At 39.9% G+C, this 16191-nt stretch overlaps 1 pseudogene; it reads right to left on the bottom strand.

Annotated features, from left to right (window-relative positions):
• Positions 1-14445: 14445 nt before the first annotated feature.
• LOC133249571 (eukaryotic translation initiation factor 2 subunit 3-like) lies at positions 14446-15952 on the bottom strand (annotated as a pseudogene).
• Positions 15953-16191: the final 239 nt, after the last annotated feature.

A 16191-nucleotide genomic window follows, 5' to 3' on the forward strand; every position in this document is an offset into this window, starting at 1 on the left:
AATATTACATGATTCTACTTATATAAAATACCTAGAATAGGCAAAATTAGAGAAAGAAATTAGATTAGAGATTGCCAGGGGCTGGGAGAAAGAAGGAATGGGATGTTACTACTGAATAGTTACAGCATTTCTTTTTGTGATGATGAAAAAGTTTTGGAGATATATGGTGGTAAGGATTACACAACATTGTAAATGTAGTTAATGTTGCTGAATTATATATTTTTAAATGGTTAAAATGGCTAAGTTAATGTTATAAATATACTCTAGTTTAAAAAAATAACAATGTAATATGCTAAAAAAATCCAATTATATACTTTAAATGGGTGAGGTGTATGGTGTGTGAATTACACATCAATAAAACTGTTAGAAAAAAGAGCTACTTTAAGTCTACTAGAAGAAAACATGGGTGAATTTTTTTTATAAACTAAGAATAGGGAAAACTCCTAGCTATCAGTCAAATTCAGAAAAAAAAAAAAAGAAAAAATGATAAACCACATAAATCAAAACCACATTGAGACGTCACTTCCCACCAGTTAGGATGACTATCAAAAAGACAAGAAATAGCAAGTGTTGAGTAGGATATGAAGAAAAGGTAACCCTCATGCACTGTTGGTGGGAATGTAAATTGGTGCAAACATTATGGAAGTTTCTCAAAAAGCTAAAAATATAACTAACATATGATCCAGCAATTCCACTTCTGGACATTTAAATACCCAGAAAATGAAAACATGATCACAAAAAGATATATATACCCCCATGTTCACTGCAGCATTATTTACAATAGTCAAGATATGAAAACAACTATCAATAAATGAATGGATAAAGAAAATGTGACATACAGGCACACACACACACACACACACAAAGTGGACTATTATTCACATAAAAAAAAGAGATGAAATCTTGCCATTTGCTACAACATGGATGGTTCTCAAGGGCATTATTCTAACTGAAATAAATCAGACACAGAAAGACAGATAACAGATGATCTCTCTTATATGCAGAATCTTAAAAGAGGAAGAAAGAAGATACAGATAACAGACTGATGGTTGCCAGTGGTGTAGAGTGGCTGGTAGTGGGAGAAATGGGTGAAGGGGGTCAAAGGTAAAAAGAAAAAATAATTACAATAAAGTAAATAAAAATGAAAAGTTTATAAAATAAGATCAGCTTCCTGAGTTAGGTAAAGGGAAGGAAAACAAAGGGAAAAAATTTAAGGTATGTATGAAAGTGAAAGTGTTAGTTGCTGCTCATTTGTGTCTGACTCTTTTGAGACCCCGTTTTATACAATTGCTTGCCTTAATTAACTTTTTCAATTATCTGGAGAGCTGTGAGGAAAGGATCTATCCCAGGCACCTCTCTTTGGCTTGTAGATAGCTGTCTTCTCCTGGTGTCTTCACATAATCGTCCCTCTTTGCAAGTAACTCCATCCAAATTTCCTCTTTTTATGAGGATAACAGTCATACCGGGTTAGAGCCCACATTAATGATCTCATTTTAATTTGATTACCTCTATGAAGAGTTTGGGCTTCCCTGGTGGCTCAGATGGTAAAGCGTCTGCCTGCAATGCTAGAGACCTGGGTTTGATCCCTGGGTTGGGAAGATCCCCTGGAGAAGGGAATGGCAATCCACTGCAGTATTCTTGCCTGGAAAATCCCATGGACAGAGGACCCCGGTAGGCTACAGTCCACGGGGTCGCAAAGAGTTGGACACGACTGAGCGACTTCACTTATGAAGAGTTTATCTCCAAGTAAGTCACTTTCTGAGATATCGGGGGTTGGAACTTCAACACATGAATTGGAGAAGGTGGAAGCAGGTGGGGGTAGTCTGGGGCACAATTCAACCCGTAACACTGAGGAGCTGACTGGAATACACCTAAATGCAGTGTGGGATCCTGGATTGGAAACTACAACAGAAAAAGGTTATTGGTGGGAAAATTGAAGAAATCTAAATCAGATCTGTAATTTAGTTAGTGATATTATACTAAAGTACATGCCTTCAGTTTTGATAATTGGCCATGGTTGTGCTTATTTAACTTCTATGCAGAGTACATCATGAGAAACGCTGGGCTGGAAGAAGCACAAGCTGGAATCAAGATTGCTGGGAGAAATATCAGTAACCTCAGATATGCAGATGACACCACCCTTATGGCAGAAAGTGAAGAGGAACTAAAAAGCCTCTTGATGAAAGTGAAAGAGGAGAGTGAAAAGTTGGCTTAAAGCTCAACATTCAGAAAACGAAGATCATGGCATCTGGTCCCATCCCTTCATGGGAAATAGATGGGGAAACAGTGGAAACAGTGTCAGACTTTATTTTGTTGGGCTCCAAAATCACTGCAGATGGTGATTGCAGCCATGAAATTAAAATTACTCCTTGGAAGGAAAGTTATGACCAACCTAGATAGCATATTCAAAAGCAGAGACATTACTTTGCCAACAAAGGTCCTTCTAGTTAAGGCTATGGTTTTTCCAGTTGTCATGTATGGATGTGAGAGTTGGACTGTGAAGAAGGCTGAGCACTGAAGAATTGATGCTTTTGAACTGTGGTGTTGGAGAAGACTCTTGAGAGTCCCTTGGACTGCAAGGAGATCCAACCAGTCCATTCTAAAGGAGATCAGCCCTGGGTGTTCTTTGGAAGGAATGATGCTAAAGCTGAAACTCCAGTACTTTGGCCACCTCATGCGAAGAGTTGACTCATTGGAAAAGACTCTGATGCTGGGAGGGATTGGGGGCAGGAGGAAAAGGGGACAACAGAGGATGAGATGGCTGGATGGCATCACTGACTCGAGGGATGTGAGTCTGAGTGAACTCAGGGAGTTGGTGATGGACAGGGAGGCCTGGCGTGCTGCAGTTCATGGGGTCACAAAGAGTCGGACACGACTGAGTGACTGAACTGAACTGAACCATTATGTTATGTTTCTTCTCTCTCTGCCTTTGCCTTCTTTTTCCCCCCCCCTATTCTTTTAAAGTTTAATTCATCTTCAAGCCAAATGTCTTTAATTCTCTAGTCTCTGTCTTATATTTTTTCTTTATTCCTCTTTACCTAAGCTACTGCAGTGTGAAATTCCTAGCACCTAGTTGCCAATATTCGGAGAAGGCAATGGCACCCCACTCCAGTACTCTTGCCTGGAAAATCCCATGGATGGAGGAGCCTGGTAGGCTCCAGTCCATGCTAAGGGTCGAACACGACTGAGCAACTTCACTTTCATTTTTCACTTTCATGCATTGGAGAAAGAAATGGCAACCCACTCCAGTGTTCTTGCCTGGAGAATCCCAGGGATGGGGAAGCCTGGTGGGCTGCCATCTATGGAGTCGCACAGAGTTGGATACGACTGAAGTGACTTAGCAGCAGTTGCCAATACTAGCAGAATCATGCATCCAGGCATACAGGTTGTATACTACACAAGAGGATCATATCTAAAACATAAACCTTGAAAAACCTAATTGAGATGACACTTTACGGGTGAAATCCATAATTTGAGGCCACTCAGTTGTGGAATGACTGAGAAAGCTCCCTCCTTCATGAACTCCTGTCTGCACTCATGGAGAGTACCAATGAACTAGCATACACTCTAACAATTGTCCGCCCTCTCACTTGACTACAGTCTGAGCATGTCTTTGTATCAGCTGCCTATTTTCACAAAATGCCATGTAACAAACAACTCTGAGTGGCTTATTAACAACAAGCTTTTAGCTCTTGCTCAGGCATCTTTAGGTTTGCTGGAATATGATTAATCTAGGCTGAGCTGGGCTAGGCTCCAAGCTTCAGATTGAATTCAGGTTTGCTCCACATCTCTCTTCCACCTTTGACCAGTTACTACTCAAATTCATCATTCTTATGGTCAAATACAGGAACACAAAGGGCAAATCCAACTGTGCAAGCATATTTCAAACATCTGCCCGCATCATGTTCACTAATAACCCACTGGTCAAAGGAAGTCACTACGTCAAGTCCAAAGGCAAAGTGCAGGGAAGTAGATTCCATGCAGTGTGAGGTCTTATCAAGGATGTGAATGTATAATAGGAACACAAGGGAATGACAGAGACCAACAACTCAGTCTCTTAACAACAAACTCCTCATGTTGCTTTTCTTGCTCCCCTGCTACTCTCAGAAGTCTGAGCCCTCTGACTTTGTCTCCTTACCTAGATGGAGTTGGGAGTTTGGCTGTCTGCCTGGGCTGTGGAAATCTCCCTTAGGGGGAGTTATTCAGGTTGTGTAATAATATACTACCAACTTTTTTTTAACTTTAAAAAAGGCATGCTTCTTTACAATTCATATCCAGGTATTGCATAAGCAAGGAATTGACAGCCCCACAGAGGGGATATGTCCACAGTCACCAGCTTTCATTCCAAGGTCCTCAATTGGATATTTTCAACCATAAAAGAGAATGAAATATTGCCATTTGCAGCAACATAGATGGACCTAGAGAATACTATACTAAGTAAATTAGAAAAAGAAAGACAAATACTACATCACTTGTATGTGGAATCTAAAAAATAATACAAACGAATCTATGTACAAAACAGAAACAAATTCAGACATAGAAAAAATGTATGGTTTCCAAAGGGAAAAGGGAGAAGGGGAGGAATAAATCAGAAGTATGGGATTAACAGAAACAAACTACTGTACATAAAATAGGTTAGCAACAAGGATTTACTGTATAGCACAGGGGACTATACTCAAAATCTTGTAATAAACTACAATGGGGAAAATCTAAAGATATTTATACACACACACACATATATATATATGAAAAAAAACTTTCATCTTTCAGTTCCTTGTAGCACATAGTATAGTACTTGCCCTAATAGATGTCTTATAAATATAAAATGAGATGTTTAGTAGACCAGATTTTTTTTGTAACAAAGAGAACTTTTAAGCAAGTAGCAAATGTGTCTATGATCCATAAGCCCACTGACTCGTTAACCATGAAGTCTGGTTGTGGGAGAAGCTTGCAAGCTTTCAACCTGGGGATAAGCAGAGCCCAGTACTGACAAAGGAGAACTGTTGGAACACAGACTAATATTTTTCCACAACCTCTGAGAAAAGCTTATTTATGAGCCAAGAGCAACCATTTGTCTCTTCTTGGGGAAATTTGAGCCAAGAAGTTATAAATTCATTATTTCCCAGATACTATAGGGATGCTTAAAAACAATTTTTAAAAATCTTATGTAATATCTTTTAATAATCTCATTCTCTACCCCTACAATCCTACTTAAAGAAACTTCACTGCAAGTAGTGTGGTAATTGTCAGGGACTGGGAGAGGGGAAATGAGGATTTATTGTTGAACGAGTTTCAGTTTTGCAAGTTTTAATATTTTGTCTGAAGATTCTAGGGAAAAACAGGTAACAGGCTTATTGCAGAAGTACCAGAGTTAATGCACAATTCTAGGGGGGAAAACAGTCTTGGGGACTCTCCTAGAAAGCCCTTGACCCTCAAGGGCCTTCATCAGTGGTACAAATTACTTATCTATACTGCTCGTCACTAAGTAACAATAATACCAACAAAACCTTATCTTTGTACAGTCTAAATGCCACTTATCAGAAAGTTACTTACTGACTGGTGTTTAAACATTGATTTTCCATAAAAACAAACACAGTCAAGCTATTTAGTATTTATCTTGATTTGCTTACACTTGTAGGGTGCATGTCTAGGCTTGCCAACAGCATTGCTCCTAAATTCCTCAAGAGCAAAGAGGAGAAAAATATTGTGTCCAGGACCTGACCTGAGTGTATTAACGAAGTCACCCTGAGAATCATTAACCTCTACTTCAAGCCAAAACATGTGGTGTATTTTTGTCCATAAAAGTGGTCAATTTCCAGAAGAGATTCCAAATTAGGTAAGAGATATCTCTGCACTTCTGAGAGAATCTCTGCAAATATAAATAGGGAGCTTAGCCCTGTGCCTTTTATTATAATATCACCCTATAATACATACACTGAATAAGGCAACTGCATAGAAAAAGCTTGACGATACAATGTGATTCTGCAAGTCAACTTCTGCCTTCCTTATGGTATTTGTATGTCTTTTTTATTATTTTTCTATCTTGTTCAAATGTGCATCTATATCTGGTTAATACCTATTTTTAGTATTTATTTAATGAATAGCAATATAGATACTTACCATCCTCATTGTCTACCTGACTTCCTTCTACAAGGCTGTAAAGAAATGGAAAGTATCCTGTGGGGATATTTACATCTGTTTCTAATTAAAAAAAAAAAAAAAAAGCACTGACTGCTTTTTGTGTATTACAGCAGATGCTCTTCTCTCATGCTGTCACTGTTGAGGCCATTTATAAAGAAAGAATCTGGAAACTGGAGCACTATAATCCTCATTGCCCCAAAATAATTTTCTTGGTGTTCTTTGTGTCAATACCAATGGTCTGACATCTCTGAAAAATTGTTCTTCCTTCATTAGACAGGTAATGTGCATAATGAGCTATAAGAAAACAAAGCTAAGAAATAGAAAAGAGAAATATCAAAGTAGCTGATGTAATAAAAAGTCCCCAAAATTAGGAATAAGAAAAAAATGAGATTACATAAACCCATATGATTTCTTCAAATGTATAAAGACTCCTTAACCTAATACCCAAAGTCAATAACTCAAATTAAGGGTCAGTGAGGACTGCAAAAGTGTATTATCCCTCAATCTGCTTCTGTGAGATCTATGGAGTTTTCCACCAAAGTCCACAAAGCCCACCCATTTGAACTTCACCAGGCAGAGTCCTGGGTTTAGCAGGACATGTCTTTCCTTCTTCCTCAGGGTTTTCAATCTGAGAAAAAGGGACTCCCCTTCTCCCACCCAAAGCCAGCTTCCCTGGTGGCTCAGATGGTAAAGCATATGCCTGCAATGTGGGAGACCCAGGTTCGATCCCTGAGTTGGGACAATCCCCTGGAGGAGGAAATGGCAACCCACTCCAGTATTCTTGCCTGGAAAATCCCATGGACAGAGAAGCCTGGTAGGCTACAGTCCATGGGGTCACAGAGTCAGACACGACTGAGTGACCTCACTTTCACTTTCCTCTCCCACCAAAATGGATGAAATGAGTGCAGGTTACTCTGAGGGCTCTGAAATCAAGTCTCCACAGGCTTCATACCTCTGCTTTATTGGTGCAGATATTGAGAGTGATTTCTCTGAGGAAACAAGTTTCTGCCAACATTATTAGGTAATTTTGCCTATATTGTTCAAATATCAATATTCACTTTTCTCAGAGACTTCCCTAGTAGTACAGTAGCCAAGACTCTGCTCCTGATGCAGAGGGCCCACGTTCCATCCCTGGTGGGGAACTAGAACCTGCATGCTATAACAGAGGTCGAAGTTCCTGCATGCTATAACTAAGACCCGGTGCTGCCAAATAAATAAATACTTTAAAAAATAATAATAATAAACTTGTAAAAAATATTTGCTACTCTTGGTCATTTATAATAAACTTTTCCCTTGGAACTCATTAACAATGAAAAGTTTATTTCATGCTATCCAAATACAAGATTGCATCCTACATGACCATATTAATATACATGGCCTTCGGCCTATGAAAGGGAAGCAGGACCTCAGGGCCTGAGGAACTATTTTTTGTCTTTTGAGAACATAAAGCTACCCAATTTAGTTTTCTGAACAACCTGTATGTAAATAATAGCTACCATTTATTATGTGCCAAGTAAAGTGCAAGAGCTTTACATGAAATATATCTCAGAAAATTGTAGGACAGTCCCAAAAGATGGTGATTATTATCTTAAACTTACAGATAGCAAACTAAAGCTCAGAAGAGTTATTTGCCTGTTGTCATTAAGCTAATAAAGACTGACTGGAGCCCAGGTCTGCATTACCCCCACAACCATGTACTTTCCACTATCTTATGCTGCTTCCCAAGTCTACTTTATGCAGAGGACTATAGTAATATGAAGAGACATTCATTGAAATATTACTATGTGTCCATGGGCTAAATAATTAATCTTTGTCTTCATTTTCTAATCTTTAAAATAAGGATAATAAAGATTCATACCTCATTAGTTATTAGTAGTTATTACATGTAAAGTGAGATGAGTGCAATTATGCAGTAGTTTGAGCATTCTTTGGCATTGCCTTTCTTTGGGATTGGAATGAAAACCAACCTTTTCCAGTCCTGTGGCCACTGCTGAGTTTTCCAAATTTGCTGGCATATTGAGTGCAGCACTTTCACAGCATCATCTTTCAGGATTTGGAATAGCTCAACTGTAATTGCATCACTTCCACTAGCTTTGTTGGCAGTGATGCTTCCTAAGGCCCACTTGACTTCACATTCCAGGATATCGGGCTTTAGGTGAGTGATCACACCATCATGATTAATTGGGTTGTGAAGACCTTTTTTGTACAGTTCTTCTGTGTATTCTTGCCACCTCCTCTTAATATCTTCTGCTTCTGTTAGGTCCATACCATGTCTGTCCTTTATTGAGCCCATTTTGTATGAAATGTTCCCTTGGTATCTCTAATTTTCTTGAAGGGATTTCTAGGCTTTCCCATTCTACTGTCTTCCTCTATTTCTTTGCATTGGTTGCTGAGGAAGGCTTTCTTATCTCTCCTTGCTATTCTTTGGAACTCTGCATTCAAATGGGTATATCTTTCCTTACCTCCTTGGCTTTTCACTTCTCCTCTTTTCACAGCTATTTGTAAGGCCTCCCCAGACAGCCATTTTGCTTTTTTGCATTTCTTTTCCATGGGGATGGTCTTGATCCCTGTCTCCTGTACCATGTCACGAACCTCCATCCATAGTTCATCAGGCACTCTATCAGATATAGTTCCTTAAATCTATTTCTCACTTCTACTGTATAATCATAAGGGCTTTGATTTAGGTCATACCTGAATGGACGAGTGGTTTTCCCTGCTTTCTTCAATTTAAGTCTGAATTTGGCAATAAGGAGTTCATGATCTGAGCCACAGTCAGCTTCCAGTCTTGTTTTTTGCTGACTGTAGAGAGCTTCTCGACCTTTGGCTGCAAAGAATTTAATCAATCTGATTTCAGTGTTGGCCATCTGGTGATGTCTATGTGTAGAGTCTTCTCTTGTGTTGTTGGAAGAGGGTGTTTGTTATGACCAGTGAGTTCTCTTGCACTTACCTCACATGCTAGTAAAGTAATGCTCAAAATTCTCCAAGCCAGGCTTCAACAATATGTGAACCATGAACTCCCAGATGTTCAAGCTGGTTTTAGCAAAGGCAGAGGAACCAGAGATCAAATTGCCAACATCTGTTGAATCATCAAAAAAGCAAGAGAATTCCAGAAAAACATCTATTTTTGCTTTATTGACTATGCCAAAGCCTTTGACTGTGTGGATCACAATAAACTGTGGAAAATTCTTCGAGAGCTGGGAATACCAGACTACCTGACCTGCCTTTTGAGAAATCTGTATGCAGGTCAGGAAGCAACAGTTAGAACTGAATACAGTTAGAACTGAAACAACAGACTGGTTCCAAATAGGAAAAGGAGTACATCAAGGCTGTATATTGTCACCCTGCTTATTTAACTTGTATGCAGAGTACATCATGAGAAATGCTGGGCTGGATGAAGCACAAGCTGGAATCTAGTTTGCTGGGAGAAATATCAATAATCTCAGATATGCAGATGACACCACCCTTATGGCAGAAAGTGAAGAACTAAAGGGCCTCTTGATGAAAGTGAAAGAGGAAAGTGAAAAAGTTGGCTTAAAGCTCTACATTCAGAAAACTAAGATCATGGCATTTGGTCCCATCACTTCATGGCATATAGATAGGCAAACAGTGGAAACAGTGGCTGACTTTATTTTTGGGGGCTCCAAAATCACTGCAGATGGTGATTGCAGCCATGAAATTAAAAGACGTTTACTCCTTGGAAGGAAAGTTATGACCAAATTAGACAGCATATTAAAAAGCAGAGACATCACTTTGTCAACAAGGTCCGTCTAGTCAAGGCTATGGTTTTTCCAGTGGTCCTGTGCAGATGTAAGAGTTGAACAATAAAGAAAGCTGAGCACCAAAGACTTGATGCTTTTGAACTGTGGTGTTGGAGAAGACTCTTGAGAGTCCCTTGGACTACAAGGTGATCCAACCAGTTCATTCTAAAGGAGATCAGTCCTAGGTGTTCATTGGAAGGACTGATGTTGAAGCTGAAACTCCAATACTTTGGCCACCTGATGCGAAGAACTGACTCCTTTGAAAAGACCCTGATGCTGGGAAAGATTGACAGCAGAAGGAGAAGGGGACAACAGAGGATGAGATGGTTGGATGGCATCACCGACTCAGAGGACATAGGTTTGGGTGGACTTGGTGATGGACAGGGAGGCCTGGCATGCTGCAGTTCATGGGGTCCCAAAGAGTTGGACACGACTGAGCAACTGAACTGAACTGATGCAGATGACACCACCCTTATGCCAGAAAATGAAGAAGAACTAAAGAGCCTCTTGATGAAAGTGAAAGAGGAGAGAGAATAAAGTTGGCTTAAAGCTCTACATTCAGAAAACTAAGATCATGTCATCTGGTCCCATCTGCTGCTGCTACTGTGCTCAGTAGCTTCAGTCGTGTCTGACTCTGTGTGACCCCAGAGACTGCAGCCCACCAGCCCCCTCATCCCTGGGATTCTCCAGGCAAGAACACTGGAGTGGGTTGCCATTTCCCTCTCCAATGCATGAAAGTGAAAAGTGAAATTGAAGTCACTCAGTCGTGTCCAACTCTTCACGACTCCATAGACTGCAGCCTACCAGGCTCCTCCATCCATGGGATTTTCTAGGCAAGAGTACTGGAGCGGGATGCCATTGCCTTCTCCATCCGGTCCCATCACTTGATAGCAAATAGATGGGAAAACAGTAGAAACAGTGGCTGACTTTATTTTTGGGGGGCTCCAAAATCACTGCAGATGGTGACTGCAGCCATGAAATTAAAAGACACTTACTCCTTGGAAGGATAGTTATGACCAACCTAGAAAGCATATTAAAAAGCAGAGACATTACTTTGCCAACAAAGATCCATCTTGTCAAGGCTATGGGTTTTCCACTAGTCTTGTATGGATGTTAGAATTGGATGATAAAGAAAGCTGAGCACCAAAGAATTGATGCTTTTGAACTGTGGTGTTGGAGAAGATTCTTGGGTGCCTTGGACTGCAAGGAGATCCAACCAGTCCATTCTAATGGAGATCAGTCCTGAGTGTTCATTGGAAGGACTAATGCTGAAGCTGAAACTCCAATACTTCGGGTACCTGATGTAAAGAGCTGACTCATTTGAAAAGACCCTGATGTTGGGAAAGATTGAAGGTAGGAGGAGAAGAGGATGACAGAGGATAAGATAGTTGGATGGCATCACTGACTCAATGGACATGAGTTTAAGTAAACTCCGGGAGTTCGTGATGGAGAGGGAAGCCTGGTGTGCTGCAGTCCACGGAGTCACAAAGAGTAGGACACGACTGAGTGAATGAACTGAACCGAATGTAACATGTAAAGTACATATAATACTACATAGAAGATAATAAGTGAGTTGATATGTTACTAGGAACTGGAAATATATCAGCAAACAAGACATAAGCCCTTGTCTTCATGAAATTTCATTCTGGAGAAAAGGAAAGAACAAGTAGACAAATCAGCAAATAATGTGTATATCAGTTCAGTTCAGTTCAGTTGCTCAGTTGTGTCAGACTCTTTGAGACCCCATGAACCGTAGCACACCAGTCCTCCCTGTCCATCACCAACTCCCAGAGTCCACCCAAACTCATGTCCATCAAGTTGATGATGCCATCCAACCATCTCATCTTTTGTTGTCCCCTTCTCCTCCTGCCTTCAATCTTTCCTAGCATCAGAGTCTTTTCAAATGAGTCAGCTCTTCATCAGCATCAGGTGGCCAAAGTATTGGAGTTTCAGCCTCAACATCAGTCCTTCCAATGAACACCCAGGACTGGTCTCCTTTAGGATGGACTGGTTGGATCTCCTTGCAGTCGAAGGAACTCTAAAGAAGTCTTCTCCAACATCACAATTCAAAGGCATCAATTCTTCAGTGCTCAGCTTTCTTTTTAGTCCAACTCTCACATGCATACATGACCACTGGAAAAACCATAGCCTTGACTAGAGGGACCTTTGTTGGCAAAGTAATGTCTCTGCTTCTCAATATGCTGTCTAATTTGGTCATAACTTTCCTTCCAAGGAGTAAACGTCTTTTAATTTCATGGCTGCAATCACCATCTGCAGTGATTTTGGAGCCCAGAAAAATAAAGTCAGCCACTGTTTCCACTGTTTCCCCACCTATCTGCCATGAAGTGATGGGACTGGATGCCATAATCTTAGTTTTCTGAATGTTGAGCTTTAAGCCAACTTTTTCACTCTCCTCTTTCACTTTCATCAAGAGGCTCTTTAGTTCTTCTTCACTTTTTGCCATAAGGGTGGTGTCATCTGCATATCTGAGATTATTGATATTTCTCCCGGGAATCTTGATTCCAGCTTGTGTTTCCTCCAGTCCAGTGTTTCTCATGATGTACTCTGCATATAAGTTAAATAAGCAGGGTGACAATATACAGCCTTGACGTACTCCTTTTCCTATTTGGAACCAGTCTGTTGTTCTATGTCGAGTTCTAACTGTTGCTTCCTGATCTGCATACAGATTTCTCAAGAGGCAGGTCAGGTGGTCTGGTATGCCCATCTCTTTCAGAATTTTCCACTGTTTATTGTGATCCACACAGTCAGTCTTTGGCATAGTCAATAAGGCAGAAACAGATGTATATACTTGATGTAATGCCATAGTATTTCAGGATGTAATAAGAACCGCGAAGAAATACAAAGGAAAAATAGGAGATAAAGAATGCTAGATTGGGGTACTATTTTAAATAGGACCTTCATGGGAGGCTTCGTTGAGGTAACCTTAAGCAGTGACATGAAAGGGATACAGTAGTGAGCCATGCATATATTTAATGGTAAAATTTCCAAGCAAGGGAAAAGCAAGAACAAAGGATCAGTTTGCCTGAACCTTTTTTTAACTTTTTATTTTATTTATTCTTAAAAATTTTTACTTTGTATTGGGGTATAGCTGAATAAGAATGTTGTGATAGTTTCAGGTGGACAGCAAATGGATTCAGCCACACTGATACATGTATCCATTCTTCCCCAAACTCCCCTCCCATTGCCTGGACTTTTCAAGGAACAACAAAGAACTAGAGTAGAGTGACCAAGGAGAGTGGTAGAAGATGACGTCCTGGTGAGTGGGGAAAGGGGGAGATTGTGCAGGATTTCATAGGTCATTGTAAGACATCTGAGGGTTCTGAGCAAGGGGTAACATTATATGGCTCATTTTTTTTTTTTTTTTTTTTTAAGAACAAAGACTTTATTTCAAACAGATTCAGTGGTATGTCTACTACAGCAAAGTCTGGTTGTAGCAAACAGTTTCCTTTCAAATCTGCACTGATGTATAAATTAGACATTATTTGGGAATGGTTAATTTCTGGTAAAATGTAGATTCAATCCAACATGATGCTAATTTCTATATTTATTGTAGGCTCTATTTCAGTACTAGAGGTTAAATTTTCATCACCAAAAAATGAGAATAATCTTACAGCTACTACTAAGGTAATGAGCTGTGAAATTATTTTCCCACTACTGTTCTGAAAATATACCCCTAGATTGTTAAGAGAAATTCCAGCTTCATTCAGATCTGTTAGTTAATTCTTCAGTCATCATCATATACCCCTAGATTGTTAAGAGAAATTCCAGCTTCATTCAGATCTGTTAGTTAACTCTTCAGTCATCATCATATACCCCTAGATTGTTAAGAGAAATTCCAGCTTCATTCAGATCTGTTAGTTAACTCTTCAGTCATCATCTATACCCCTAGATTGTTACTCCTTCATTCAGATCTGTTAGTTAAGTCTTCAACCATCAATACGCCAGATTGTTAAGAGAAATTCAGCTTCATTCAGATAAGTTAAGTCTTCAGTCATCATACTTCTAGATTGTTAAGACAGGATTCATTCAGATCTGTTAGTTAACTCTTCAGTCACCATCATATACTAGATTGTTAAGAGAAATTCCAGCTTCATTCAGATCTGTTAGAAGTCTTCAGTCATCATCATATACCCCTAGATTGTTAAGAGAAATTCCAGCTTCATTCAGATCTGTTAGTTTCTTCAGTCACCATCATATACCCTAGATTGTTAAGAGAAATTCCTTCATTCAGATCTGTTAGTTAAGTCTTCAGTCATCATCATATAAGATTGTTAAGAGAAATTCCAGCTTCATTCAGATCTGTTAGTTAACTCTTCAGTCACCATCATATACCAGATTGTTACTTGCTTCATTCAGATCTGTTAGTTAAGTCTTCAGTCATCATCATATACCCCTAGATTGTTAAGAGAAATTCCAGCTTCATTCAGATCTGTTAGTTAAGTCTTCAGTCACCATCATATACCCCTAGATTGTTAAGAGAAATCCCAGCTTCATTCAGATCTGTTAGTTAATTCTTCAGTCATCATCATATACCCCTAGATTGTTAAGAGAAATTCCAGCTTCATTCAGATCTGTTAGTTAACTCTTCAGTCATCATCTACTGTCGGCTTGATTGTCACTCCTCTTCTTATTTGACCCCAACCAATTAAACGCCAGTGTTTCTCACCTCTTCGGCTAAGTGCAATCTTTTCTCCTACTTCTGTGCACACAGGATTAGTCAAGACGATTTTACCCAAATCAGCCTTGACTGCACTAACTCTTCCTCCTGTCGACAGGGATCCTATATTCACCATAAGCACTTCATTCTTAGACAGCTTTTGTACTTTCGCTGCTTTCTTGTCTCCTTCAGTGCGAACACCTAGAAGCCTTCTAAGCAGGAAATAGGAAATTTCCAATTCTGTGAAGATCTCAGGTAAAGCTCCAACCGCACCAAGTACTTGCCCCACCATTCTGTCAGCCCGGCACAAAGTGGGGTCAATTTTTGTTCCAACTCCAATAAGACCTCCTGGGGCAGCATACTGAAGATCATAATGCTCTGCGAAAAGCGATACAATTTTGGAAAAGATAGGTTTACACATGAGTTTTCCTTCACTGTCTTTGGAAACAATACCAGGTCTGACTTCTATCTCCTGGCCCACCTTTAATATTCCTTTTAGAATACTACCACCAGCTACACCCCCCTTAAGGTCATCAACTTCACAGCCAGGTTTGTTGACATCAAAGGATCTAATAACAATAAGTCTGGGTTCTGAAGTAAAGTCTCTTGGGTGTACTGGAATTTTCTTTACTATGTACTCACAGACAACTTCAATATTGTATTTTAGCTGAGCAGAAATTGGGATAATAGGAGCACCTTCTGCTACTGTACCAAACAAATGCAAGGATCTGTTCATACTGTTCTTTAGCCTGGCTTTCTTTTACCAAATCAATTTTATTTTGTAGAATCAAAATATGCTTCAGTTTCATGATTTCTATAGCAGCCAAGTGTTCAGATGTCTGAGGCTGAGGACAAGACTCGTTACCAGCTATCAACAGAAGAGCGGCATCCATCACCGCGGCCCCGTTCAGCATAGTAGCCATCAGAATATCATGGCCAGGACAGTCAACAAAGGAAACATGCCTGACTAATTTGAAGTTCCCTTTGGTCCCTGGAATGTCTGTAGGAAACTCATCAGGTGTGCTACTTCCACAGGATCTATAACATTCTGGTCGAGGACAACTTGGGTCATCAAGTTTATAAATCTTAGCATTAGCATAGCCAAGTTTGATTGTAATATTTCTTTCCAGTTCATTTTTGAAACGGACAGTGTGGACTCCAGAAATAGCTTTTACAACTGTAGATTTCCCATGAGCTACGTGACCAATTGTACCTATATTAATTGTGGCTTGTCTGCTGATAACTTCATGTGAAAGTGGCGTCAACTTGGAAACATCCAAAGTGGCGAGATCTTGCCGAGAAAGGTGCGGCTGCCCTAAAGTCACACCAGCCTCGCCCCCCGCCATCTTGCCCGGAGAGGTGGCTCATGTTTTTAAAAGGATCTCTCTGGCAACTGTGTTAGGAATCCATGGTAGAGAGAGCAGCAGTAATTCAGGAGAGACAAGATCTTGGCAATAATCAAGGAAAGAGTAGCAATGGAGACGGTAAGCAGTGGCCAGATTCTGGAAATACTCTAAATGTAGAACCCCGAAGATTTCTTGAGAGATTGGATGTAGAATGTGAGTGGAAGACAGGAGTTAAGGACTGGCCTGAGCTGCTGAGATGACAGAGATA

This window comes from Bos javanicus, chromosome 6, assembly GCF_032452875.1.
Source record: "Bos javanicus breed banteng chromosome 6, ARS-OSU_banteng_1.0, whole genome shotgun sequence".
Lineage (NCBI taxonomy): Eukaryota > Metazoa > Chordata > Mammalia > Artiodactyla > Bovidae > Bos > Bos javanicus.